This window comes from Talpa occidentalis, unplaced genomic scaffold, assembly GCF_014898055.3.
Source record: "Talpa occidentalis isolate TD23 unplaced genomic scaffold, MPIMG_talOcc4v2.1 talOcc4.9, whole genome shotgun sequence".
NCBI lineage: Eukaryota > Metazoa > Chordata > Mammalia > Eulipotyphla > Talpidae > Talpa > Talpa occidentalis.
Window position 1 is genome coordinate 70610795 of NW_023605305.1, and position 27865 is coordinate 70638659.

General features: G+C 42.0%; 1 protein-coding gene and 1 pseudogene across 2 annotated transcripts in view; both read right to left on the reverse strand.

The window, feature by feature from the left end:
- Positions 1-27865, reverse strand: part of COL23A1 (collagen type XXIII alpha 1 chain) — a 395499-nt gene that overhangs the window by 266545 nt on the left and 101089 nt on the right. The window lies entirely within an intron of this gene.
- On the reverse strand, positions 8808-9774 carry LOC119237186 (activated RNA polymerase II transcriptional coactivator p15-like; annotated as a pseudogene). The gene has a single exon (XR_005123212.2). The product of XR_005123212.2 is annotated as an activated RNA polymerase II transcriptional coactivator p15-like (transcript).

A 27865-nucleotide genomic window follows, 5' to 3' on the forward strand; every position in this document is an offset into this window, starting at 1 on the left:
TTTTACATCATTGTTCATTTCTTTCCAGCTTTAATACTTTTTTATTTTTTTAAAGATTTATTTATTTATGCATACAAGAACTGAGGTACAGGCCAGAGGTGTGGGGGGTGAGAGGATTCACCAGAGACAGCGTGGGGAACAGAACAGGCAGACTGACTGAAATACACTGCTGAGGGGAGCAGCGGGTGAGTCAGGAGAGGTCTGCTGTGCCATGTGGGTAGCTCCCTGGCCGGGAATCAAACTCAAGCTGCAGTGGCTGCAGATAGCTTCATAGGTTGCGTTTTAACCCCTTGTGCTACCAGGGAGGCCCTTTAATATTTTTTTTTAGTATTTTTTTTTTTTATTTTTCACATCATTGTTCATTTTCTTTTCCATTTCAATCCCTCTGACTTCTGCCCCTGTCTTCTAGATTTAAAGTACTTATGAGATTAAGTAAGGCTCATCCCAATAATCTTCTTTTTGATTAACACAAAGTCAATTGATTACTAACCTTAATTATGACAAGGGACATATATAAAATCCCTTGTCATATAATGTGACATGATCCTGAGAGTAACATTCTACCATATTCACAGGGTCTGTACTCAGTCAAGGGAGAAGCATACAGACTTACACACCTGGGGAGCAGGTTATTTTAGGGGCTATTTTAGGATCCTGCCTGCCACGCCTGTCTTCCACTTGCAGTGCTGTAACTGCCTGGTGTGTGCCTGTGTTGGCAGGGCTGTGTGAGCACCTTCCTCTCTTCCACAGACTTAGCAAGAATAAAGGCCGAGGGACAGGGCCCATGTGCACATGTCAGTTACCATTCCAAGGACTTCACCAGAACAGCTTCATCAATCCCCCCACCCCCCCACCTTGCCTTAAGGACAGGTGTTATTAACCTCTCTTGTATAGATTAGGAAACCAGAACTCAAGTGACTTAAATTACGTCTCTAAATGGTAGGGTCAGGATCTGAACCTGAGGTATCAGAAAGTCAGGATTCCAGTTCTAGCTTTAGTCTCATCCAATTCCCCTAAACCTCATTTTGCCCATCCATATAGTAGGGTTAACAGAATATTCGCACTTGCTCACGGGGGCTTGCTTGGGTCCACTAAGCAATAATGGCTGGACCACATTTTTAAACAGCAAAGGGTCATTAAAGGCTGGGAGATCATGGCTGTTGACATTACTTTTAAGCACTTTTATTTCCATTTACTGGAAGAAGCTGTTTTCTAGGCAACCCAAGAATTCTGAAAACAACCAAACAATTAAGTCATTTTGAGGATCATAAAGCCCTGAGCAGGAGAAAACAGTGGCTGGGATTTGGGGGAAGGCATCAATCCTTGAACAGAGGCAGAGGGGCTAGGGTGGGTGGGCTTAAATCAGAGACACGTGTGAGCAGAATCTTCCAGTGCAGGGCACTGAGTCACCCATGCAACCTACCAATCCATCTTGCCTGCAAACAAATGACTTGTTTAAATGAAAAGCAGACAGTGTAAGCAGAGTTGTCCCCAGAAGAGTGTCTTTCATTCCTCCTTATTAGGCACCACCAGTCCTTTTAGACATTTTGGCCCAAAGGGAGGACTGGTTAATCACCGCATGTGTTGCCTAATCAGGAAGCAAGGACCTCAAAGGACACGTCTGAAGTTTCCTCTCAGAAATGCAAATCAGCCTGACCACTCTTCAAGTAAGAACATGTATGTTTACAGCAGTCTTCCCTCTCTCCCCAAGAAAACATAAAGAAGAAAAATTCCTGAAGTATAGCAGGCAATTCACTTGTTCTACAGAGCAGGATATTTGAGTTTTTAAAAAAATATTTATTTATTTATGCGTACAAGAACTGGGGTGTAGGCCAGAAGTGCGGGGTGGAGGCTCTGGTGAGAGGATTCACCAGAGACAGAGTGGGGAACAGAACAGCAGACTGACTCAAATATACTGCTGAGGGGAGCAGCGGGCAAGTCAGGAGAGGGGTCACCATGTGGGTCACCTCCCTGGCCCGGGATGGAACACATGTTGCAGTGGCTGTGGATGGCTTCATAGGGCTGTGTCTTAACCACTTGTGCCACCGGGGAGGCCCCATTGAGCAGAATATTTGAATATCCTTTAATTCTAAAGGGTGAAGTTGATTTGATAGTTGATTCTAAAGGGTGAAGTTCACTGCCCCGAAGCTCACAACAGTTCTATGAGATTACCCCCTTTCACAGACAATGAAACTGAGACCCAGAGGGAACTAAACATGAGAAGGTAGATGACAGTTATCAGAGGAGCAGCCTTTCAGGACCCTCATTTGGGTTGGGGGAAATCTCAGGGTCTGGACTGGACCTAGCTGGACACAGAGATGAAGTGGGGGTGGGGAGAAGGTACTCTAGTCATGTGGGAGAAGGCAGGAAGACAACTAAAGCTGGGGATCAACCCAGCTGGCCCAGAAGGTGCTGGCAGGCCCCACTGAATCCTAATGGGGCATTAGATAGGAAAGGTCTTTCTGAGCTGTGTTCAGGAGATTTACATGGGAAATGAGGATATACCAGGATTTAGCCAGAAGAACCAATAGGTTGGCCAAGATGCCTGGGGGGTGGGGGAGTTAGGAAAATTCAGTGAGGATTTGGGACACAATGGAAATATACCAGAATTATTCTGGGCTAACTGGAACAACTGTTCCCATGGGCTATGGGTCTGACTTCTGCAGAAGGAACCAACTTCAGACTCAGAACAATAGCTGTCACTAACTACCCAAATGATGTGGGTTTTTCTATCTCTGTTCCTTTTTATTTGGAAGTTGCTCTTTTCTTCCAGCGTTCTCCCTACCAGAATTGCAGCCCCAACCCCTGCCGGAGGAACATTTGGGTGGGCTCCCCAGAATGGGTCCCATCTGGGAAGCAAACATTTCTTGTGCAAACTCCCTCCCCTCCTGTGTCCACAGAGAGAGTATCTGGAGGAATCAAATTAATGTTCTTAATTAATATTAGGGGGAAATAGCCAAGACCAGTTGTTTTATCTTTGAAGCAAGATAGACTTGGATTTGAGAGAAGTAACTATTAAAGAAGCAGATGTGGGGACCACCCTGGTGGCACAAGGGGGTAAGTAAGTGTCAGCACTATGAAGTTATCTACAGCCACTGCAGCACAGAGTTTGAGCTCCTGCCAGGAAGCTACCCACATGGTACAACAGACCTCTCCAATCTTACCCGCTGCTCCCCTCAGCAGTGTATTTCAGTCAGTCTGCCTGTTCTGTTCCCCACTCTTGTCCTTGGTGAATCCTCTCACCCCCTGAATCTCTGGCCTATTGTATATATAAATAACTTTAAAAAAAAAACACAAAGAAACAGATGTGGCCTTTTGAGGGTATCAGAGCCTTCTGCTAGTGTCCTTGATTCAAAGATGTTGTCAAAATACTTTCCACAGAGAACAAAGATGAGAGATCCCACTTTCATTAAGTGCAAACTGGCAAAGAGACTTTGCCAGAATTTCTGGACTTCAGTCCCATACAAAGGCCACAGGTGTTCCAAGACAGACCACTCTCCAAAACATTCCCTGTAACCCTGACTTCCCTGGGCCAGGATTGCCCCTGGGTGACGGCCAGGAGTTAGGGCACCAGTCTCTGTAGCCTGTGATCTTTACCAAGATAATTATAATCACCACAATAATAATTATGGTGATGATGTTGTTGATGACAACAGCCAACCTTCACTGAATACTTAATGACGTTGTCAGCTCCTGATGTGCACTGTTTAATATGAAGTAGGTACCCTTATTACTCCCATTTTATGATTGAAGAAATGGAGAGGTAAAGCCACCTGCCCAAGGCTGCAGTCACTGGGGACAGGACCCAGGGCCTGAATACAGGCTGTCTCACCTCAAACCTGTGCTCCCCACCATGGACATACATGGCCACCAGCCGCTGGCTCCCCTTCTGTTTTGACTCCTCCACAGACAGTCCCAGTTAACTTGTCACTGGGATGCCAGCTCATCCCTTGGCCACACTTCCCCACAAGTGTTTGTAACTCTTTATTACACTCCAGAAAGAATTATGGCTCCTTCAAGTCAGGTGATGTGGGACCAGTTCTCAGGAAGTGGGCATAGAGAGTCTAGAAGTTACCGGAGAGTATTATACTTAGCTGAGATGATATAATTTGGGATAAGTGAAGAAATCTGAATTTGAACTGAAATGATATGATATTCATAACTCATATTAATCTTAGATGTGACAATGACACTTTGGTTACAAGGGGGAAAATGCCCTAATCCTTGAGAGTCACACATGAAATATTAGCAAGTGAAATACAGGGTGTCTAGGATTTGTTTTAAAATACCCCTGGAGAATATAAGAAGACAGATGAAGCCAGATTAGCAAACTGATGATAACTGTTGAAGCTGGAGAATAGTTTCAGGGTGCGTGGGTGGGAAATCATAAGATTATTCTCCAAACTAAACTAAACTATGTCCCTTAGATATGGCAGGTTCCATATCTAGTCTCTGCTCAGGCCCTATTTCTCTAGTCTCCTAGGTCCATTGGCTGCCCCACAGTCCTCACTACTATTTCTCTGGGAGGCAGAGAGAGTTAATCAACCAACTGAATCCTGATGTACCCCCAATTTCCCAGGGCTCCTCACCTGATGAAGCCCCTTACCCCCCATCCCAAATACCCTGACACATCATTTAAAAGTACCAGGCCCTGAGCATTTTTCTATTAAAAACAATTTAAAATAACCCCACATGTATTTGTCAACCTCCTGCTTTGAATGGCATGTTTTTGTATTATCTCAAATGCAGTCAGCTGCAGTATCTCAGCTATTCTGCATTCAACACAGCCCCAAACCCCCAAAGGACACTTCTTAGTGGATATTCCCAAAGAAGTCAGTCTAATTGTCAGAGAGAATATCCAGATATCTAGTCTACAACAATATGAAAAGTCTGCTTTCCACAGGCTTAATTAAGCAGGTTTGACCATGTGAGTCCATTTTGGTTTGAGATCTCTGGGATATTCATAAACATCTTTAGTAACATAGAGTATATAAAAATGAACTCAGAATGGATCAAAGCCCTACACTTAAGAGCTAAAACTATAAAACTCTTAGAAAATGTAGGGGATATTCTCATGACATTGGATTTGGCAATGATTTTTTGATATGGTGCCAAAAGCACACATAACAAAGAGAAAAACAGATAAGCTAGACTTCATTAAAATTAAAAATTTTACTGCATCAAGGGGCACAATCAATAGAGTGAAAGGTAACCTACAGAATGGGAGAAAATGTGTTCAAATAATATATTTGATAAGTTACTAATATCCAGAATGTATAAAAAGCTCAGAAACAAGAAGAACTGCTGAAAATATGCAAAGGAAAGGGAAGTGGTCCAAGATTGTGGAATAGGAAGAACTGTATTTACCTCTTTTCAGAACCTAACAAATGCACACCTGAAACAGGATTAACCTACACAAAAGCATACCTGGAACCTGCATGAATAGAGACTCCACCACAATGGATAAAATGGTAGCATCCAGATAGACAGGAAAGACAGAATCTCTCACCAAGGAGAAACCCTAAAAAAGATCCCTAAGGTGCAGAACCTTTACCTGGGGAGTAGAGGTGGGGCAAAGGGTTGTGCCTAATCCACAGCACCCCAACTTTATGATTCAGCTTAGTGCAGAAGGGCCCCTATAACCCTGCATTGAAGACTAGAGCAAAGTGAGCACAGGGAAGCTGAGGAAAATGTAGAGACTAAGAACCAGCCCTTAATAGGTCTATGAGCAGCCTCACTTGCCTTGGAGCTCAAAGTAAATAATACTGATTTGAACAGTATCTCAGATGCTATCCTTATAGCTTTAGGAAGAATCTCAGATGCGATCCTTATAGCTTTAGGAATAAACTGGGGTTGGAATCACCAGCAGGAACCTTCTTGGCAACTTCTCACAACACTGCCAATAACAGCAGGTGGGGGCCATATTGGAACCCATTTTCTATACTATCTGACCCTGCTGGTGAATCTCTGATGAGTACTCTACCCACCCTGGGGAAGTAGATGTGATATCTGAGGGACCAAAAGACAGTAATCAAGAGGGTTTACCTCTGGTAGACAAATACACCCTGCCCCTGCTAGTCAACACTGATCTATATAACAATCACCGATATATAAGTACTCAACATAGGAGCACCAAAATATTTAAAACACAATATTAATAGAGCTGAAGGGAGATAATGACTTCAATACAATAATAAGAGCAACTTCAATACCCCACTTACATCAATTGATCAGAAAATCAGATCAGAAAATCAGAAAATCAACAGGAAACATCAGTCTTAAATGATACATTAGACAAGACAGACATAGTAGATACATACAAAACATTCAATTCAAAAGCAGAAGAACAGACATTCTTCTCAAGTGCACATGGAACATTCTGAAGAATAGATCACATGTTGGGACACAAAACAAATCTCAATAAATCTAAGGCTATCAAAATCATACGAGGCATTTTTCCAACAAAATGGCATGAGGTTAGAAGTAAACTACAAAAAGAAAACTGTTAAACCCTCAACCACATGAAGATTAAATAACATGCTACTGAAAAACTACTGGATGACTGAAGAAATGCAAAAAATCTGAAGACAAATAATAATGGAAATATTATATACCATAATCTTTGGGATACAGCAAAAGCAGTGCTAAGAGGGAAATTTATAGCAATACAGACTTATCTAAATAAGAAAAATCTTGGGGCCTCCCTGGTGCCATAGGGGTTAAGTCTCAGGACTATCTCTGTGATGGCCTGAGTTCAAACCCTGGCCAGGGAGCTGCTCCACATATTGTGCAGCAGACCTCTCCTGTCTCACATGCTGTTCCCTTTACCAGTGTGTTTTAATAAATCTGCCTGTTCTGCTCCCCACTCTGTCTCTGGTGAAACCTCTCACCACCCATGCCTATGGCCTACACCCCAGCTCTTCTGTGCAAAAATAAATAAATAATTCTTTAAAAAAATTAAGAAAAATCTCAAACAAATAATACAAGTTTACCCCTAAAAAGAATTGAAAATGTAAGAACACAAAAAGCCCAAAGAAGTAAGGGAATATGAAAAATTGGTGGAGATAAACAAAATAGATAACAAAACAAAACATACAAAAGATCAATAAAACAAAGATGTTTTTTTAAGAAAACAGTCTGACAGACTCGTTAAGACAAGACTCAAAGAGGGCCTCCCTGATGGCACAGGTGGTTGAGCACAGTGCTGTGAAGCTGTTTGCAGCCTCTGCAGTGCGGGTTCGATCCCAGCTGGCCAGGGAGAATCCCACATGGCGAAGCAGACGTCTCCGGTCTCGCCCGCTGCTCCCCTCAGCAGCGTATTTTGTCAGTCTGCCTGTTCTGTTCCCTGCTCTGTCTCTGGTGAATACTCTCACCCTCCCGTGCATCTAGACTATATCCCTGTTCTTATATAAAAAAAAAGACTCAAAGAAAATCACAACAAATACCACAGAAATACAAGGGATCACAAGTGACATCTATGAATGCCTATAGACAACAAATTGGACAATTTAGAAGAAATCATTAAGAAACAGAAAATTTAAACAGACTGGTTACAAGAAACTGAAAGAGTAATCAAAAATCTCCCCAAAAAACAAAAGACCAGAACCAGATTTTCATTATGGATTCCATTAAATATTCAATAAAGATCTAATATACTTCCTTTTTAAAGTCTTTAAAAAAAAAGGAGGAAATAGTTCCTAACTCTTTCTACGAGACCAACATAATACTGATATCAAAATAACTAGACAAGGAAAAACAAAAAGAAAATTAGATCCCAGTATCTCTGACTAACACAAAAGCAAAAATCCTCAACAAAATATTAACAAACCAAATTCAATAATACCACAACCAAGTTGGACTTATTCTAGGGATGCAGGTATGGTTCAACATATGCAAATCTATCAATGTGACACATTAAATCAACAAAATGAAAGATTAAAAACCATACTATCCGTGTCAATAGGTGCAGAAAAAGTATTTGATAAGATACTCTCAATAAAATGACAACACTCTCAAGGATAAAAACTCTCAATAAAACAGGCATAGAAGAAATATCTCTCAATATAATAACAGCCATATATGACAACCCCATATTGAACAGTTTATTCAGTAGGAGAAAACTGAAGACTTTTCCTCTACAATCAGGAACAAGACAAGTAGGTCCATTATCATAGTATTGACAGTCTAGCCAGAGCACTTGGGCAAAAGAAAAGAAGTTAAAGGTATACACACTGGAAAGGAAGAAGTAAAACTGTCAGTATATGTGAATGACATGATATTATATATAGAAAATGCTAAAAACACTATACAAAAAAGTATTAGAAATTATAAACAAGAATGGTAAATTCTCAGGCTATAAAATCAATATACAAAAACTACTGCATTTCCATACAGAAACAATGAACAAGCAGAAAGAGAAATGAAGAAAACAATACCATTCATTTATTTATTTATTTATTTAAGTTTTCACAACTTTTATTAGAACCTACTCTAAGTTAACAGTATCTGATTTTATAGACATCATCCCATGGTGAACATGTTTGATAAATGAAAGCAAATTGGACATCTAAGTCATTATTTTTGCAGACTAAGCATTAAGGTAGCTACTTAGAACACTACAGATAATGAATGACAAACACTAACTTGCTGAGAGTTTTCATATAAGCCATGTTGTTTATCTCCTAATATCTAAAACAGTAGAATTAGTGACTGTAGTTCTCATGTATTTTAATTACAAATACCTTACTGAAATAACTAAGGTTTGGACAGTTTTACCGACTTTCCAAATTAGTATAATATATGGAAAGAAAAAGCAAAACATGAAAACAGAACATGGTAAGTTATTAAAGGAAAATGAAATAAAGAAAAAAGGAGGGAAGTAAAGTTTCTCCATGGTAGGGCAATCAAACAAGTCTCTAGACATTTGGTTGGAAGAAAACATAGCTATGAATTTCACAAACAAAAACTTGATAAATTCAAAGCAATACAAATGCTTTTAAATATAAAGGCTGAGTTGAAACTAAAAAGGTCTATATACTGTTACTTTGGGCCTTAAGCAGTACCAATTCTTCTGATCAAAGAAGGCCACAACAGTTAAGGTTGTGTTACTTGCTTTTATTTTACACTAGGTGGCGGGCACAAAGCAAATCTCCTTAATAAAGTTGACAATTAGCTTCACTCAGAACATTTTTAATAATGCACATTAAAAAAAAGTATTCATCTTACAAACTGTTCTGTATCCAAATATACAACAGCTTGGAAAACAACATTTAGAAAACAAAAGCCAATGTAAAAAGACAGATTAAAACAACGAGAACAGTACAGGTTTTATATGGCTCTGGTTTTACAGTTTTCTTACTGTATCATCAATGTCAGAAATCTGTTTCTTCAGCTGGCTCCACTGCTTGGGGTTTAAAGAAATACCTTTCTTCCTGGTTTCATTTCACCTTCTGGATCCATCCAATATTCTCTAATATCAGTTAGGACCCTCCCTTTAAAGTCCCGAACACTAACGTACTGCATTTTCCCAATCTGAAACATGTTGTCATCCCTGCTGCTGCTGCTCTGCTTGGATGACAACAGAGCTCTCGAAGTCTCACTAGTTTTCTGCTTCTTCATGGGTTTCTCTGGAGTAACCTGCTTTTTCCTCTTTAACTTTTTGTCAACTTCACTGTCAGAATCACTGCCAGAAGAGCTTGAAGAAACAAGTTCCTTTGACTTAGGCATTGCTCCGCTCAGTCCCGAATAGCTCTCCACTCACTCGCTCTAGACTCAACAATACCATTTATAATCACATCAAAAAAGAGTAAAATACCTAGGAATAAATTTAACCAAGAAAGTGAAGGATCTGTGTACTTATTCTAAACAACATATGAACCCCAATTCAGCACTATTCACTATAGCCAAGATATGAAAACAATCCAAATTGGCTCTGATAATCTGACCTTCTAAAACATTACTGCACTATATAAAAATGTACTCCTGAAATTTCAACAATATGTAATCAGCCAATTTACACTTTTATTTACCAACTCTTTCCAATAATATGAAATTGGTATAATTTCATTCATAAAGAAATTCCAGGATAAGTAAGCTAAACGCAGATATAAAAGTTGACATTAAAAAGGAAATCTGCCAGCAACCTGAGTTGGTAAGTAGGACCTTCACTCCCAAGTGTCTGTTACAGGAGTGGGGGTGAGAGGAATTTTATTAGAACCTAGTGTAAAGGAATCCCATCAGCAAGGAACCCAAACTGCACATTTCTAGGCCTTTTGAAAGATGGCAAAAACTGCTCTCAATTGATGCCTCAGGTAGCTAAAACTGTTTGAAATGACCTGATTATGTATACTTTAAGTATGCCTACAGAATACCAATTAAATAGATGCATAATGTGGTACAAAATTTCACTATTAAAAATGCTAACCATGAAATTTTAAAAATACTCTTGAAGCTATGGGTAACCTTTGGGGTTATGAGGATGTGGGAAGATGCAGGAAGATGCAGGGAACTGCCAAAATAGGTAGTTATACTCAGGTGACACATATAGGTTGCCAGGACTCCTCACCTGGAGGATTAGAAAGGTCAGGGTTTTGGAGGGGCCCCTCCCATGCCACCCACAGGATCCAGTGCAGAAAATACCTGAGGGTGAGCCATGATGAAGAGTCACGGAAGTCCAAAGTACAATTACCAAGTTTTCAAAGTTAAATGTTGACAAAACATGGTCATTAGTTAGGCAATGGCCAAACGAATAGTTAAGAGACTAAACAAGGGAAAAAACTTTGAGGCCTGGAGAAATGAATAATTGCAATTCAAAGTGGCTATTTCAGGGAGAGACAGAAGGTTTTGTCAAAGTGGAGATAAGTGCAAAGTCATAGAGTGAAGTCCACTGAGATGGAGACAGGAAAGCTAAAATCTAAACAGGACCCCCAAAAGTATTTTAAACACATGACTACAAAGATAGCCTTTGTGTGAAAAGGGGCAGAGGTTAGTAGGGTCAGTTGAGGATATGAAGAAGAGTCACAGAAACCTAACGTATCTTGCCTGAAGAAGGCTGTCATCAACAGGCATTTCACATCCCACACAGAGAACCCAGGGATCTGGTGGAAGGCGATAAAATTAAAAACCTCATCTTTGGCTCCCCATTCCAACTTCTATTTTTCAATTTGAATCTATTTAACACCAGTGAGTCAGGAGGCTCATAAGTTATAGAAAATAACTTAGACATAACCTTCTGCTCCCCTAGAGCCTCACATCTCTGGCAACACTCCTACTATCTGGATGTCCCAGGGTGGTGGTGTGTCTGATTCTCAATTTATATTTGGCCTCCAATATAAGGCAGGGCTTGTCTGTTCACAATCAGTTTCTGAAGGTATCCATACAAACAGGCTCAGTTTTATATTTAAAAGCTTTTAGAGGAACTTGGAGTGTAAGTGTGGATCTTCCCCACCGTGGCCAGGCACCTGTGCTTGCTCTGGGAGCGACTCTGGAGAGTCCTGGCACCTGACTGCTTTGGAGACTGACATCTCTCTGGGGGTCCTGGAAGGCTGCTGAGTTAGTAAATGATGGTGAAGGAAGTGGTTTCAGTTCAGCTCATGAGCATTCCCTCTCTTTTATGATAATCACGGACCTGGATTCCAGCCAAATTTGGAAGAGGGTGCCGAGACCAACCGAAAACCCTTATCACTGGGCCAGAGAGACATGAGCCACATTTAAAACCACCTCCGCCCTAGGGCATAAAATTTTTAAATTGAAATATAATTGACATAACTTTGTGTAAATTGAAGGTGTACAGCATGTTGATTGGTACTTAACTTATTGCAATATGATTACCAGATCAGCACTAGCTAACACCCTTATCACATAATCACTTCTTTTTGTGATAAGAACAACTAAGATCTAGTCTCTTAGCTACTCAGAAGTTTACAGGACAGTCTTGTGTCTATAATGACTCTGCTGTGCTGCAGATCTCCACAACTTCATTGTTGACCAGATGCAAGTTTGTAGCCTTAAACAACTTGTCCCTAGTTTCCCCATGCCCCACCCCCATGCCCCACCCCACACCATTCTGTTTTTATAAGTTTGGTGTTTTTTCAATTCCACACATAAGTGACATCCTACAATATGTGTCATTCTCTCACTTAGCACAATGCCCTTGAGATTCATCCATGTTGTCACAAATGGCAGGATTTCCTTCTTTCTCATGGCTGAGTTATATTCTGTTGTATGTTAGGTCTTAAATGTTGAGAGATTATTTAATGCCCTTGCCCCATCATCTCTGTGCAGAAGAGGCTCCTTGAGGGCATTGGGCTCACTGAGGGATAAGAACAAAATAGACATTTCTAGCTGTGCGACCCCAGGCAGGTTCTAACAAGCGTTGGCAAGGATGTAGCTAGAGGGGACCCTTGTGCATTGTTGGTGGGAATGCAAAATGTAACTAGACACAGTATAATGGTTTCTCAAAAAAAATTAGGCATAGCATTACCATAGCAGTACTACTCCCAGGCATATGCCCCAAAGAAGTGGAAGCAGGGATGCAAATAGTATTTGTCATGTCCATAGCTCATGTCCATAACAGCACTATTCCCAATATCTTAAAGGTGGAAACAACTTGTGTCCATTGGCAGGACAATAAACAAGATGTGGCACATATATACATTGGAATATCAGTCTTTTTAAGAAAGGAAGGAAATTCCAACACATGGGTGAACTGAAGGAAGCTGTGCTAAGAGAAATCAGTCAGGTGAAAGGACACACTGTATGATTCCACTTACATAAGGTAGCGAGAATAGGTAAATTCACAGAAACAGAAGGTCAAATAGAGCTTATCAGCCACTGGCGGATGGGAAAATGGAGAATTACTGTTGCAGAATTTCATTTAGGAAAGATGAAAAAGTTCTGCAGGTGAATGTGGTGATGGTTGCACAACAGTGTGAGGTACTTAAGACCACTCCACTTAAAATAGTTAGATACACCCAGCATATGTGGCAAATTTTATGTCATATGTATTTTAATACAATAAAACAAAAGTTCATAGACTGAACATCTACCTGGGTGTGTTTTGCTGTATGTAAATTATACTCAATGAGCTTGACTTTATAAAAAAAAATCCTCGGCAATACTTTTTGGAAAAGTTAGATATAATAATCCATCCTTTCCCTCTCCCTTATGCCTCACTAAGTTTGTCTGCTTAAACCGAGACAGTGGGAGTGAGAGATTACTAAAAGACAAAGTGATATTTCCCTGAACTCAAAGACTGGTTCCTCATCTTCATATCTTTCTTTTCCCCTCTTCTCCAGCCCCACCCAGGTCAATCCATTCCAGGCCCCAGGAGGGAGAAGGCTTATTTCTTGGTCTCAAGTACAAACCCTCTCAGAAGGGCAGCTCCACGTGCATGTGATCCTCCCAGGGAGAGTCAGCTGGGGTCCATGGCAGAGTGACCTGGCACAGACATATTCTACCAAGGAGGAGGGCAGATTGCACCTGGGCAGCCGCCTGCCACCTACAGACAGAGGCAAACCCTCAGAATCACATGCAAGGATATGAGCAGTCTGGCCAAATGCTTCTGTCTGTCCCAAAGCTGGAAAGAGAAAAGCAGGCAGATGACATCAGTGCTGTGGCAGCAGGGAGTAGGGTCACAGAAGATGATAGTGATGGGGGAAAGTGGGGAGTCTGTGGTCCCCCAAAAGTTAATCTCATTCAAATAAACATTTTAACTATTCAGCCATAAAAGGGATATAGTACAGACACAGGCTAAGCTGCTCACAAAAGTTCATACACATTGTATGACTACTTAAGACTGAACAGGTAAATTTATATTCAGAATAGACAAATTTATACAAAAAGAAGCAGGTGAGTGGTTGTCAGGGGCTGGGGGGAGGAGAAAATGGGGAGAAACTGCTGAAAGGCTACAGGGTTTCCTTTTGGAGTAGTGAAAATGTTTTAGATCTGAACAGAGATAATGTTTGCCCCATATGGTAAATGTTATCAATATCACTGAATTGTACACTCCAAAATGGATAAAAGAGTAAATTTTATGTTATGTGTATTTTGCCACAATATCAATTTTGTAACACTGAGCAAGCCAAGAAAAGTCCACAATTGGATGCCTGTTTTCGGCCTCCATCTCCGCTCACTGGCGCAAGGGCCCTGGCCACACGCTCATCCCAGTCATGCCAGATCATTCCCCACCCAACAGGCCCTCCCCCATAGAATGGCTTCCATCCTATTCTCCACCTGACAACCTCCTTTGTCTCAGCTCAGGTGTTATCTCCTGGCCATTGTCAGTCTCAGAGGTCCCAACTCAGTCCAGGGTCTGCTCAGAGGTGTGAACATGGGGGTTCAGAGCAGGGACCTGGGGCCAGGTTATCTCCAACAAACACCAGTTCCCACATTTATCATCCTGATTCCTTGGTTAATTTACTAATCTTCTCTGTGCTTCAGTTCCCTCCTCTGTACAATGGTGATAATAGCAGTGCTTATCTTGCAGTGAAAAGATGAAATTACTTAATTCATGTACAGTTTGGAACAGGGGCTGGCACTTCGTGCCACATAAGTGTTATCCAAAGGTAAACCTTTAACTGTAGGTCTTTCACTTTCAAAATGCACATTTCTTGAGGGTGGAGACTCTGGTTGGGGGTCCCATTTTCCAATGTTGACCAGAGACATGGACAAATACTCTTATCCTGTGAAGGAGATAGAATGATCTCCAGGGGCCCTTAGGCTCAGTGTCCTGTGATTCTTGGAGCACATGAGCTTTAGAAATATTGTCCAGGCCAGAAATCCTCCCGACCCATCTACGGACACAGCACCAACAGAACCACTTGTCCCGGTTCAACTGGCAAGGAGTTCACCAGGCCTCCAACTTTTCTTGGAAAAGAACACATACTCTGTAGTAGATTCAGGGCTATCCAAATCTAGTAAATTCAGACCCTGACAAGGGAGCTCTAGGTAGGCCGAGTCTTCTCTGCACAGTCAGAGAGCCTCTTCCACAGAGTTCCAGCCACCAGCACGTGACCTTATGCCAGCTGAAAGCACCTTTATGGAGTAGTTTCTATAGACCAAACCTGGGGCCCCATGGTCCTGTGACACTTTGAGTCTCAGAGGATCTCAAAGAAGTTAGTCCAAAGAACTTTCTCTACTGGCCCATCTGAACCCGGGTGAGCCAGAGGCAGTGGGTAAATCTGACTCTAGGAGTCACAGGCATTGCTGACCAGGAGAGAACTGCAGGGTCCCAGGCCTTTCCAAAACAGCCATCGACTCACGGGACCCATATTACAGAGGGTGGTGGGCTGAGCATTGGCAATACTTGGCAGGGTCCTCTCTTAAGGGGAAACCAAATCCCACTGCAGGCCAAAGCCTGCAGTCACACCAGGCCACACATTACTGCCAATCTAAAACCTGTTCCTTTCACATGTCCCAGAAGAGACTTCATTTGATAGGAGCCACCAGTATGAATATAACTACCTCTACTTAAGAGAGTGTAACTTAAGCCATCCTTTTGTGTGTGTGGAAATGCAAGGATTCATTTTGCCAATGCGGTCTGTTTCCAATTCAGCTATCAGAGAAACCACAGCAGGGCAGGGGTGAAAGGTAGATAGGAGTGTGGATAGGGCTAGTTTTGCAATACCCCAGGGTGTCTCAATTATATCAAGAGGGGGTTGTGAAAATCTTAAAAATTCTCCAAATAAAATTAGCTTTAATTTACCTAGTAGGACACATTCAGTTTTCATTCAGTAGACATTCATGGAGGGCCAACCAAGTCAGATGCAACCTTTGAGAAGAGTGGTTGGGGGTAGGGGTTGTAAAAGGAGGCTGGCTTAACAATGGCCAGTGACATGCCATGAAAGTGAAGTGCCAGGAGGCGAGTGGGTGATATAGACTAAATTATGTCCCCTCTGATTTCATATGTTGAAGCCCTCAATCCCAATGCAACTGTATTTGTAGACAGTGCCTTTAAGGAAAGAGATGAGGTTAAATGAGGTCATAAGGACAGGTTCTACTCTGAAAGAACTGTGGCCTTAAAAGAAGAGACACAGAAGTTCTTGCATTCTTTATTTCTTTCCTCCTCCCCCAACCTAGCCAGTGTACAAAAGCCATGAGTGGACACAGTGAGAAGGTGGCTATTTGCAATCCAAGAAGAGACTGCTCATCAGACACCAAACCTGATGACACTTTGAACTTGGATTTCCAGCCTCCATAACTGTGAGAAAATAAATTTTGGTTGTTTAAGCCCCCCAGCCCTTGGTATTTGGTTATGACTTTCCCAGCAGAATAATACAACGGGTTGCCAAGCCAATGGAAGCAAGTGGTCAAACTCTGAGGTCATCTATGTTTCAAAGGCACTGGGTGAGGGGCACAGTATTGAACACAATGACTTGCTTCCCACTGGTTCTCCAAACAAGAAGCACCAACACCTCCTAGATGTCTCCAATATTCAGTGCCCCTCTTCTTAGGTACAATGGTTACTACCTGAGCCAGGCCCTGGGAGATCCCTGTCCTCATCATCAGGCTGGATCACAAGGAAGAAAGCAAACTTCCCCTCAACTAAACATGAATATTTGTCTCTGGCTTCTAGTATATCTGGAGTACTGGTGGATGGTATCAGATGCCAGGTGGGGCTACTGAGTCTTGGACACCAGTAATGGTGTGTCTATAACATTTTTGGGGGGATTTGAGGATTGGGTCCTCAAAAAATGGAGTCACCAAAGACACTCCCAGTGTACTGTCCTGGCCTCCCCCTGGCCCTGCCAGGTTTGAAGTGAGATTTGCTCCGACCCCAGCACTCACTCACATGGGCAGCCCCTGAAACTTCCCCAGGCATGAGACCATGATTTTTGCACCACAGGCTCCCTGGGCCCATCAGTCATCATCAGAGTCCTTAGCATTGCCAAGATGTCAGAGGTACCCTCTGCACAAACTTGGATAAGACTGGCAGGGCCACACTGAACTATAATTCGGACAAGATGGAATTTGGATTAAATGTGCTAAATAGTTTACTCATGGGGAGAACCATGGCGGCCCAAGCCAAGGGTGCAGAGGATGGTTTGACACAATCCCAGATGTCGGGGCCAATCAAGAATCTCAGAGGGGGTTGGAGGCTCAGGCACTACTCAGATGAATTCAGGAATGGATGAATGAATATGAAGTTTCAGCTTAGCACTTTGAATTCTGTGAAAGAATTCTGGATACCACTCGGAGATGGGGACGAAGGGTGGTGAGTTTGAGGAAAGCAGAGGAAAGACTCGGAAGGAATATGCAACCATCAGATTATGAGAGGTATTAGAATGAGGACGGACAGATTTGTCAAGCAGAATGGAAAAGGGAAGGAGAGAGAGACAGGGACCATGAGAGCAGCAAGTTGCAATGAGAAGGTAGTGGGTATGAACCAGAGAGACCCATGAGACAAGTTCGGTACAAATGGGGAAGTCTAGGAAGCAAAGCATAGCTCAAATAGGATAAATAAAAAAAATCCACCCCTAAGTTCACTGAAACTATACAACAAAGACAAAGAGAATATATCAAAAGTATCCACAGAAAAAAAGACTGTTTACCTTTAAAGGAATTACTAACAGAATGACAGTAGACTTCTCAATGCAAACACTGGAAGCCAGCAAACTGTGGGAAGATCTTCAAAGTGTAAAGGAAAAATAAATGATGGCCTAAAACTATGTGTCCAGCGAAACTATCAAGTTATACACTTACATCTGTGTATCTTACCATTAATTAAATTTATTTTGATAAAAATGAGAAAAGTGGTTGTGTGTGTATATCAGACAAATAAAACAAGAGAAGAAACAAATGAAAAAGGAGAATATGAACAATAAAGTAAGATAATCAAATAAAACAAAGATAAAAAGAAATTTTTCTTTCAACCAAAGATGAAAAAGAAAAAGATTTAAAAGAAATCTATTAAAAAGTCACAAACTGAGAAATAATATTTCCAGTAAGTGTAACACTACCCCCTAACTAAGGATTAGTATTAAGAATACATAAAAAACCCTTGCAAGTAAATAAGGAAGATGGATTAGATAGACATTCCCTCACTGCTCCAACTAAGCCCAATGAAAAGCCCAGGGTGTTAATATAAATTAATTCTATATAAAACATAGAAAGACTTTATAGTGAAGAGAAGAAGGCAGACCAACTAGGGACCTTGGGAACAAAGGGATGACATGATCGTGAGTTCCTTAAGTTCCTTTTTGCTTCATATATCCCAGATTTGGAGTCAAAAAAGCCAGTAACTTGGAAACACCAATGGATGCCCATCAAAAGAGCCCCAAGAACAGCCTGCACTCTATGGCCAAACACCTGGAAATGGGTATCTTGGCATGACAGAGAACTTTTGGACAGTCACCTCTGCTCCTGCCATTCACCACAGAAAACTGATTCCATTCTCACTCTGCCATCAAAGGCTAAGGTACCAAGATGTAGCCTTACAAGGCTACACATAATGAGGTACCCTAACACCCTTCCAGAGTGATGTCAGAGAAGCTAAGTAGGGAGCTGGAACTTTCACCTGAGTGGGCATGAGGCCCCACATGGGGTTTTGCTGCAGACAATTTGGGGGCTGGAACATCCACCCTGCCAAATAGTAATGGGGAACTCCCTTTGTGTCAACAGTGTCAACAGAGGCAGAGTGAGTACCTGGACTTCCCCTCCACTGGCAGTGAGGTGACATCCTGTCATCCCCTGCAGGGAAGTGTCAGGGAAAGCCAGCTAAAAAACAGACTGTGTAAAAAAGTCAAGAAGAAAAATAATCTGATGGGAAAATGGGCAAAATGCATGGCTAGAAAAGAGGATAGTAACATTACCTTAGGCTGTCGTTTAAGAATATGATGGGTGTGTTTACAGTAGTTGCTGACCCATAGAAGCTGTAGACAAGAGGTGGTATTATTACTACTACTATTTCACAGGAAATGACACACATGTGCTCAAAAACCACGGAGAGATGCTCAACAAATCAAGAGAAATGCTAAACAAAACCACACTGGGATAATTCACACACACTATGCACTAGACTGCTCCAAAATAAGAAGTCTAACAATAGCAAGTGCTGGAGACGATGTGGACTAATAAGAAATCTTGTATGTGGCTAGTGAAAACAATTTAGAATTCTCTTGAAATGTCAAACATTTGCAAACAGGCATACCTTGGAGATATTAGGGGTCAGTTCCAGACCACAGCAATAAAACTAGTACCTCAATAAAATGAGTCACATGAATTTTGTTTACCATTGCGTGTAAAAGTTATATCAGCCTTATTCTATGGTCTATTAAGTATGCAATTGCATTATGTCTAAAAAGCTGCACATACCTTAATTAAAAATAGTTTACTGTTAAAAAATGTTAACAATCATCTGAGCTGTTGGAAAAATGCTGTTAACATAACTGTTAAATGCAAGAGCTGACACAAACCTTCAATTTATAAAAAGTGCAATATCTGCAAAGCACAATAAAATAAGGTGTGCCTATAGTCAATGACCTAACAGTGCCACTTCCAGATAAACTCCAAGAAACTCACCTATAGGCCAATAGTCATGCACTGGGATTTCCTGGCAGCCCTATTCACACTAAAGAAAAATTGGAAACACCCTACTATTCAACAACATGCAAATAAATGGTAGCAGATGAACCCAGGAGACAGCACCAACAATGAATGAAATGCAGAAACAGGCAACATGGGTGAGCCTTAAAAGCATACTGTGAAGTCACAAAAGAGAACATTCAGAAACAGGAGAGAGATACAGCTCAAACTCAAAGTAAGGAGTAGTTTTTAAAAAGGGGGAAATGGGAAGTAGAGATGAATTCAGAAAATATCACCGCTATGAAAGACAAAGCCTGTGCAAGTGCCCCAGATTCGATGATGCTGAGGAAACACAGTTGGACCTGGCAAAAGGGAGAAAAAAAATCACTATTAGGTTAATTTACTGAAATTAAAAACTAATATGATTAAGTAAAGGAATATTGCTATCACTAGAATAAATACACATTCAAGTATTGGGGTTGACCTGTGTAATAGATTCAAATGGTTCTGAACAAATTGTGCGTTTGTGTGGGTACTGGAGCTGCAAAGTATGAGAGGCAGGGAGAGAATGAGATTAAATGTTAAAGAAAATGGGGTAAAATGTTAACGGGAGAACCAAAGTAAAGACTATATATGTCTTTTTTGTACTATTTTTACTTTTGCAATTTTTCTGTGAATTTGGAGTTATTTCCTAATAAAGAATTCAAAAGAAAAGGGGAAAGGGGAATGATAAAATCAAAGTTAGGCTAAAGATGACCTGAGGCAGGGTGGGCAGAACAGGCTAAGTCAGAGGGACACTGGTGCAAGGTCTCCTTTCTTGATTGGTGTTAGATCCTCCAGTGTTGGTTATATTATTGTGCCTCAGAACTTAGATGTTGATATCTGTATGTTACAAGTGATTCTTGAAAAGATAAAGTTTCACCTCAGGAAAGATGCTTCAGGCTGGGACTGACTGGAGCTCTGAATATCCTACAATCTCTTCATGGGAAGGATGCAATAGTTGACATTTTTTCTGTTTTGCACATTATACAACTCCCTGTTGTATAGATGGACAGATAGGTCAGTTCACTGATCCTGAGTTTTCAAATAATTTTTAAAAATCTAGCTTCCTTGGGCCTCCCCTGGTGGCACAGTGGTTGAGCGCTGGGCTGCGAAGCTGCCCGCAGCCTCTGCAGCACCGGTTTGATCCCTGGCCGCCGGGCGAGGATCCCACATGGCGTGCAGACCTCTCCTGCTGAGCCTGCTGCTCCCCTCAGCAGTGTATCTCATCAGTCTGCCTGTTCTGTTCCCTGCTCTGGCTCTGGTGAATTCTCTCACCCTCCCGCACTTCTGACTATACCCAGTGCTTGTATAAATAAATAAATAAATCTTTAAAAAAAAAAAATCTAGCTTCCTTTGGTGAAAGGGTCAACTGATGGGTGGGTGGAATCACAGAAGGCAGTGGGTCAGGTCAGGAGGGCTAGCCTGAGAGAGAAGGAATGCAGGAGCTGGGGAGGACAATGGGCAATGGTTGGGGAAAGGGAAAAGGGAGTTAAATCTGGCTTTTTTTCTGCCTTCCTGTCACTGGCCTCTATGGCTGGCACCTGTGGTCTTGCGCTTCTCCTAGGTTGTAGACACTTGGGGCTGAGAGGTGTGGGTGCAGTGTACTCCAGCCTACGATTACAAGCCCAGAGAGCAAGGGGCATGTGCATATATAAATACGGGCACCTGTGCCCAGAAGTGAGGACTAAAGGGGTTCCTCAGTTCTGGTGTTCTTGAGAGTGGCATCACTCTGAGGCTAGGGAGCTCAGTTGCTTTCGTCCTGCCTGCTGGTCTATCTCCTGATTCAGCATTATAGGCCTGTAAAAGGTACCAGAAGCTCCAAAATTCAATAGTGAACCTGCCCAGCCTGGGATGGTTGCATAACAGTGGGGCCAGCAAGGTCCATGCAGGGAGAAGAGCTGCCCCCCTGATGGAAAGCAAGATACAGGGTCCAGTAGTGTGGGCACAGGCAACAGGCCGGAATCTCAGTGGGTGGTGGTGACAACTGATGTTGGGGATGGCTGGGGTGGATGTGGGAAAAGGAGAGGTGCCTCCCCAAACTGGAGGAATTGGAGCAAAGATCACAAATCCAGATGCCTCTGGGCCAGGCAGGTCCCCAGCTTAGTGAAGTAAATGCCTGTGTGGGGCACAGTACTCCTCTCTGGTACACATGTGCCTCCACATGCATTGACTTGGATGTAGGATCTGTGGCCAATGAAGGGACAGCCACAATTCTGCTTCAGCCACCTGTGGCCAAGCAGGAATGGTTCTGGGTAGGCAGATATCTTGCTTTTTCAAAGGAAACTAGAAATCTGAGTTTTATGTGAGGTCTATGAAGTCATGTGATAACTCAAAGATTTTTAAAACATGAGGTGGACCTGACAGGTATATGATGGTCACCTCTTTACTTCGTGTATTCATTATCTTAGGTAACAGGAACAAAATACCAGAGTAGGCAGCTTCCACAATTTATTCTATCACTGTTTTGGAAACTGGGAGTGAGAAATCCAAGTGTCAGCTGGGTTGTTTTCTTAGGGCTGTGAGGGAGAATCTGCCCTATGCCTCTTGCCTAGCTTCTGCTGGCTTGCTGCAGTCTTTGGTGCTCTTTGACTTACACACAGAGCCTTTATCTTCATATGGCATTTTCCATGGGTATCTCTGCCTCTGTATCCAAATTCCCCCTTTTTATAAGGACACAGTCATATTGAATTGGGGTCCAGCCTAATATATTCATCTTGATCATCTGCAAAGACCCTCATTTCCAAATAAGGTCCCACTCAAAGGTCCTGGGGTTTGGGGCTTCAACATCTTTTGGAGGTAAAACTAAAGGTAACTAGCAGACAATCAAGGTAGAGACTGAGGCCCAGCAGGATCATGATGGGGACCAGGCTGGAGTTCACAGTGGGAACCAGACTCAGGCACAGGGTGTCCAGTCATTGGACATAGACACACAGAAGAACCTGCACCAGGGTGATCTTGTCGATGGGGATCTAGCTACTTCCTGAGGCAGCAGCCCCACAAAGAATGGGCCAGGAAGTCCAGCAGGCTGAGGCCCTACACAAAGTCTCTCAGCCGCCCAGGACCACAGCTAAGTCAGAACCTTAAATCATGGCTGTTCAGGCTTTTGATGGGACTTGCCTACCCACCACTGCATGCAGAGCCTGCAAAGCACATGTGAGGCCAAACTGGCTGCAGGATTTGAGAAGTTGAGCTGAAGAAATAAACAAAGAAAAAAAAAAAAGAGGGCCGAGTTTCTTGAGCAGGACTGACCATGCCTCTCCCTAAGATTGAAGCCTGTGCTGGCAGTCAGGGCTCAGCCTGGGGGCTTTTCAGGACTTGTGAGGATGGTTCTCAGCACATCATGATGACAGCTCTTTGAGATCTTGGGCTTCCTAGGTGCCCCACATCACTGCTGCCTGTACACATGAGCAGCAGTGGGTGCCTGCACTTGAGGACTTGATCAGGAAAACCAAGGGAGCTTAGGGTACATGTTCCAAGCAGACTGGGGTCACAGAAGCCATGGAAATATTCACCCCCATCCAACCAGCAAATATCTGCCTGGACTATGGTGCTCAAAGTCTGGGCTAGAGGGGGAAATTTCCAAGATTTTATGTTTGTGTCTCGCCTCTTACAATGAAACCTTGGTTCCCAAAGACATTAATGTAATTACTTATGGTTAAATATGTACATCTGTCTATATAATAGTTTCAAAACAACAATGCCATTTTTATTACCAACAATAAGACTACTGAATGCAGCTTGTTTTATGTGTGGTTCTTTTTGTCTTTTTGTCCACTTGGAATGCTCAAATTATGTGTTTCAAAGTCACTTGAAACAAGTCTCTGTAAGATTATGCCATCAGTTTTGTACACAGGACCTTTTGTTCCATTTGTTTTCAATGCTAAGAAATGACTTTTATTCTTTTTGCTTTAATTTTGGGTTTCAGTTATGTAAAATGTTTACACGGTTCCAAAGCCAACTTATGAAACAAGGTACATTGATTTGTAAACCTGTGGTTTATTCTATTGTTTCTTTTCCACTATATATAAACACATATGTGTATACATTCCTATTTTCCCCTTATGCCATATAAAAAGCAGTGTGCTACACAGCAGGCCTGTACCTGGCCTTCTGCAGCCAGCAATGTGCCCTGTAGTAACTTTACTGTGACATATAGAGACCTTCCTCATTCCCTCTTACAGCTCCACACCACACCAAATGTGGTGTAAATGTGCCACAGTTTGTCCAACCAGCCCCCTCTTAATGGATCCTGGGAGATTTCCTTTGTTTGGCTTTGCAAAATCATGCTAAAAGCTATAGCTCTGCTCATGTGTAACTTCATTCTTTTTAAAGGACTCCCCTACTTGAATCCTCTCTCTCTCATCATGAAACCTTTGGTTGGTTACTCAACTGTTCCAAACCTCAAGCTCCTCATCTGTAAAATGGGTCTAATAATAGCATCCAGCCCACAGTTCACATTTAAAAATACCTAGCACAGGGCCTGGCAAGCAGCAGAGTCAGTAAATACTTCCTATTGCTTTTTGTTTTCCACTTTGTTGTAACAGTTCACACAATGTAAAAATAAAATGACTGATGGAGGTCTGAGTCAGAATAGCTAAGAAATCTGCTTCAAAGGTACCCTACATCAGGGCCTTCCTGGTGGCGCAAGGGGTTAAGGCACAGCACTATGAAGCTACCCTTAGCCTCTGGAGCATGAGTTCAATCCCCCATCCTGGCTGGCCAGGGAGCTACCCACATGGTGCAGCAGACCTCTCCTGTCGCACCCGCTGCTCCCCTCAGCAGTGTATTTCAGCCAATCCACCTGTTCTGTTCCCCACTCACTCTGGTGACTCCTCTCATCCCTCCCCCAAACCTCTGGCCTGTACCTCAGTTCTTGTATGCATAAATAAATCTTTAAAAAAATAAAATAAATAAAGGTACCCTACATCCAGTTTTATACCTTGTCACAGCACTGAACATAAACGATGCTTTAAAGAGATCAGAGCCCACAGCTCCTGCCTGGTTGAAAACAAGGACATTTCCCTTATGACAAACTTTATTTCTTCAGTTCTTGCCTTCCTCACAGACAGACTGCATCTGCCACAGAGATAATGACCCCATGTGTAAGTAAGTATGTATATTTTATTCTGCCAGGATTTAAAAATCATCACATGCCCTCAAAATGCTTTGTTATTCTAATAGGCTTGCCTTAATGTGACTTTTATTTTTCACTGAGAACAGCCCACCTACCCTAATGTTATATAAGCTGGATCCTACCTCTTAGGCGGGTGAAGAAAGCAGCTAGCCAGGACATACTTCCTTTGACTCTAAATTTTGACTGAAAACAAAAATCTTTCTTTCCTTCACAGAGTGGTAATTATTTTTCATTCTACGTACTTTAAACAGTCATTACTTTGAAGAAGGTTCTTACATATGTATATGTAGATACATACATACATATACGTGTGTACATGTATTTATATATATATTAAATATATACACATATAATTTTGTTTTTTTTAGTTGCATGATGGGGTGTTAAGTGCTATCAGAGGTATAGGAATCAATGCTGTTGAACACACAGTGGCAATTTATCTGCTTTACCTAGGGATCAGGGAGGCTATAGGGAATGTCTCTTTATTTTTCCACCCTATGGTAATCATGCCCCAGTTTTCCATTCTCAACAGAGAGAGCTTCATGTATTCCCTACCCTCAAGGTGAGCAAAAGATTCGGCCTGACCTCCCAGGGTCTCAGAGATTGACTCAGGATGGTCACATGCTCAGAACTCTCAGGGTCTCAATGACTGGCTTGGAGTTGGGCACATGAACCAGGCCTAACCTCTCAGGGTTTCAATGAATGATTCAAGGATGGGCACGTGACCTGATGCAACCAATGACAATCAGTCCAGGATTTCACTAAGAAATAACAGAAACTATTAGAAGCTATTAGGAAACTATTGTTTTTCACTAGGATGCTAATCTCACTGTATGCAAGCTGGGAGCTTCCAGGTGGCCAACACATGGCAAAGGAGAGCATGAAGAAATCAGAGCTAAGCAATGGAGGACAGACTCCCAACACTGTCACTTCAACACTAGGGACTTCAGTTGGTGATCTGGAAAAAGAAAATCCCTTTTGTAATTAAACTGGGTTGAACTGGATTCTCATTAGCATCAAGGGCGGCCAAGACAGACAAAAGTGTCCCGGGGCTTAATTACTAGCAGGAAAATAAAGGGAAAGTCTCCATTAAAAAGACAAACATGTGTGACAAAGTCCTTTGACTTTGATTAAAACAAGACCTGTGGAGTTTACACCTTGCTTCTCAACTAGAAGCCTGGGCTCCAGATCCTGGAGAAGAGTAGGGACTTCTCACCCAGACAATCATCAGTCAGTTGACACCAGAGTCAGATAAATGCATACAAATGAGTTGGAGGTGGAGTCAGAGGTGCAGTCTTCCCAAAACAGTTGGGGACCCATCAAATTAACCGGTGCCACTGCCCACGCCCCCTACAGTCTGTTAGATGACCTTACCTGCGTTTTCTCTACCTTCATGTACAGCCTTAACCAGCATCTGCATATTACCCCAGGGGCCTCTACTTCTCTCCATGGTTCCGGCTGTAACCATCCCTTTGGTTTTTGAAGATTCCCATGCTCTGAAAGACGTTCATGTTCCCATATTTTGCTCAATGACACTTTTCATGAAGAATCAGTTAATAAAGTTTTATTGGATGTCAGAATTGACATTAAATGTACCATATAACAAATTGTGCTGAGGAGGGCAAAAGTGCCAGGCTCTCTGTGCCTTTGGTTAAGAGCTGGTGATGGGTGGGTTGGTGGGGGAGGGAGTTACTACCTGGAGTCTTTTTCTTAACTTTTTATTTTGAAATTACAGGTTCACAGGAAGTTACAGATCATATAGAGATGTCTCTGGTATCCTTTGCACAGTTTCTCCCATGGTTGCATCATATCTAATTGCAGCACAATATCAAAACCACGAACTTGACACTGGCACGCTGTGTTGTGTACACTTCTTTATAACTTTATCACAGATGTAAATTAACCACTATCGCAATCACAATACAGAACTACTGCATCACCACAGATATTCCTATGCCATCCTTCAACAACAGTAATTGAGGGTTTGTCTAGCTCTCCTTCAGTTCTTTTGGTTTTTGCTTTATATATTTTGCAGCTATATTGTTTGGAGTACACAAATTTAGGATTTTTATCTCTTCTTGATGGACAGACCCTCTCATCATTACATAATATTCCTCTCTGTCCCTAGTAATTTTCTTGGTTCTGAACTCTACTTTATCTGATAGTAATAAAGCCATACCTGCTTTTGTTTGACCAATGTTTGTATGATAAATCTTTTCTCATCGTTTTATGTTCAACCTACCAACATTCTTATATTTGAGGTTTTTTTACAAAGTTTATAGTTGGGTCATTATTTTTCTAATCCACTCTACTAATACCTTAAGTGACACACTCCTCAATAGTGCTGCTGGGAGGCCTGTCTTCCCACTAGGCCTCCATACTGATCCAGTCCTGGCTAGGAGGGGCTGCTCTTTGGTTGGTCTCCACTGATACCATGGTAGAGGGTGGGTGTTTGACTGCAGTAAAGTGGGTATTATCTAAAAGTCTTGCTGGATTTCCTTTATTGGCCCTCTGGCTAGAGGAATCAACCTCCATTGGGTCTTTCCTTGGGTCTTGAGGTCCCTCGGTAGTCTGTGTCTTCATTCCATCATAAGAGTCCTCTAATATTTGTTTTATATATAATGGCCATGCTTTCAGTTCTGTTGAGCAGGAGGAATAGGGAACAGTATCTCTCTTCCATCTTTCAAGAGGTTATTTGGAGTTTAAAAGTATGTTTCAGACACAAATATGTGTCCAATGACAATGTCAGAGTGCTTGAGACAAATACTTTAACATCTTAGGTGGCACTGACGGTAGTAGGGGTCATGTGGTGAAAAGGCAGAGTGTCGTGTTGGAATTACCTTAGAGGCAATATGGACTTAACCTTGGGTAAGCTGCTTTGGCCATCAGAGGATCAATTTTTCTGGAAAATAAAAAACCAAACCACTTACCCTATATGGGTGTCCTGAGGAATAAGTGATATGAAGTACATCAAGTACCTGGGAATGCACATCATAAAAATTACTTTCCTCAAAGAGTTCCAACCTTATATTCTAATATGTACTAAATAAACCCTGAATTGTTGTTTATAATCCTGCCAAGCTCCATGTCATTGCATGAGTAACCTTCCCTTGCTGTGACTTTAACAGGAGAGGATTGGCCAAGATCACTGTTACTCAATGGTGGGCT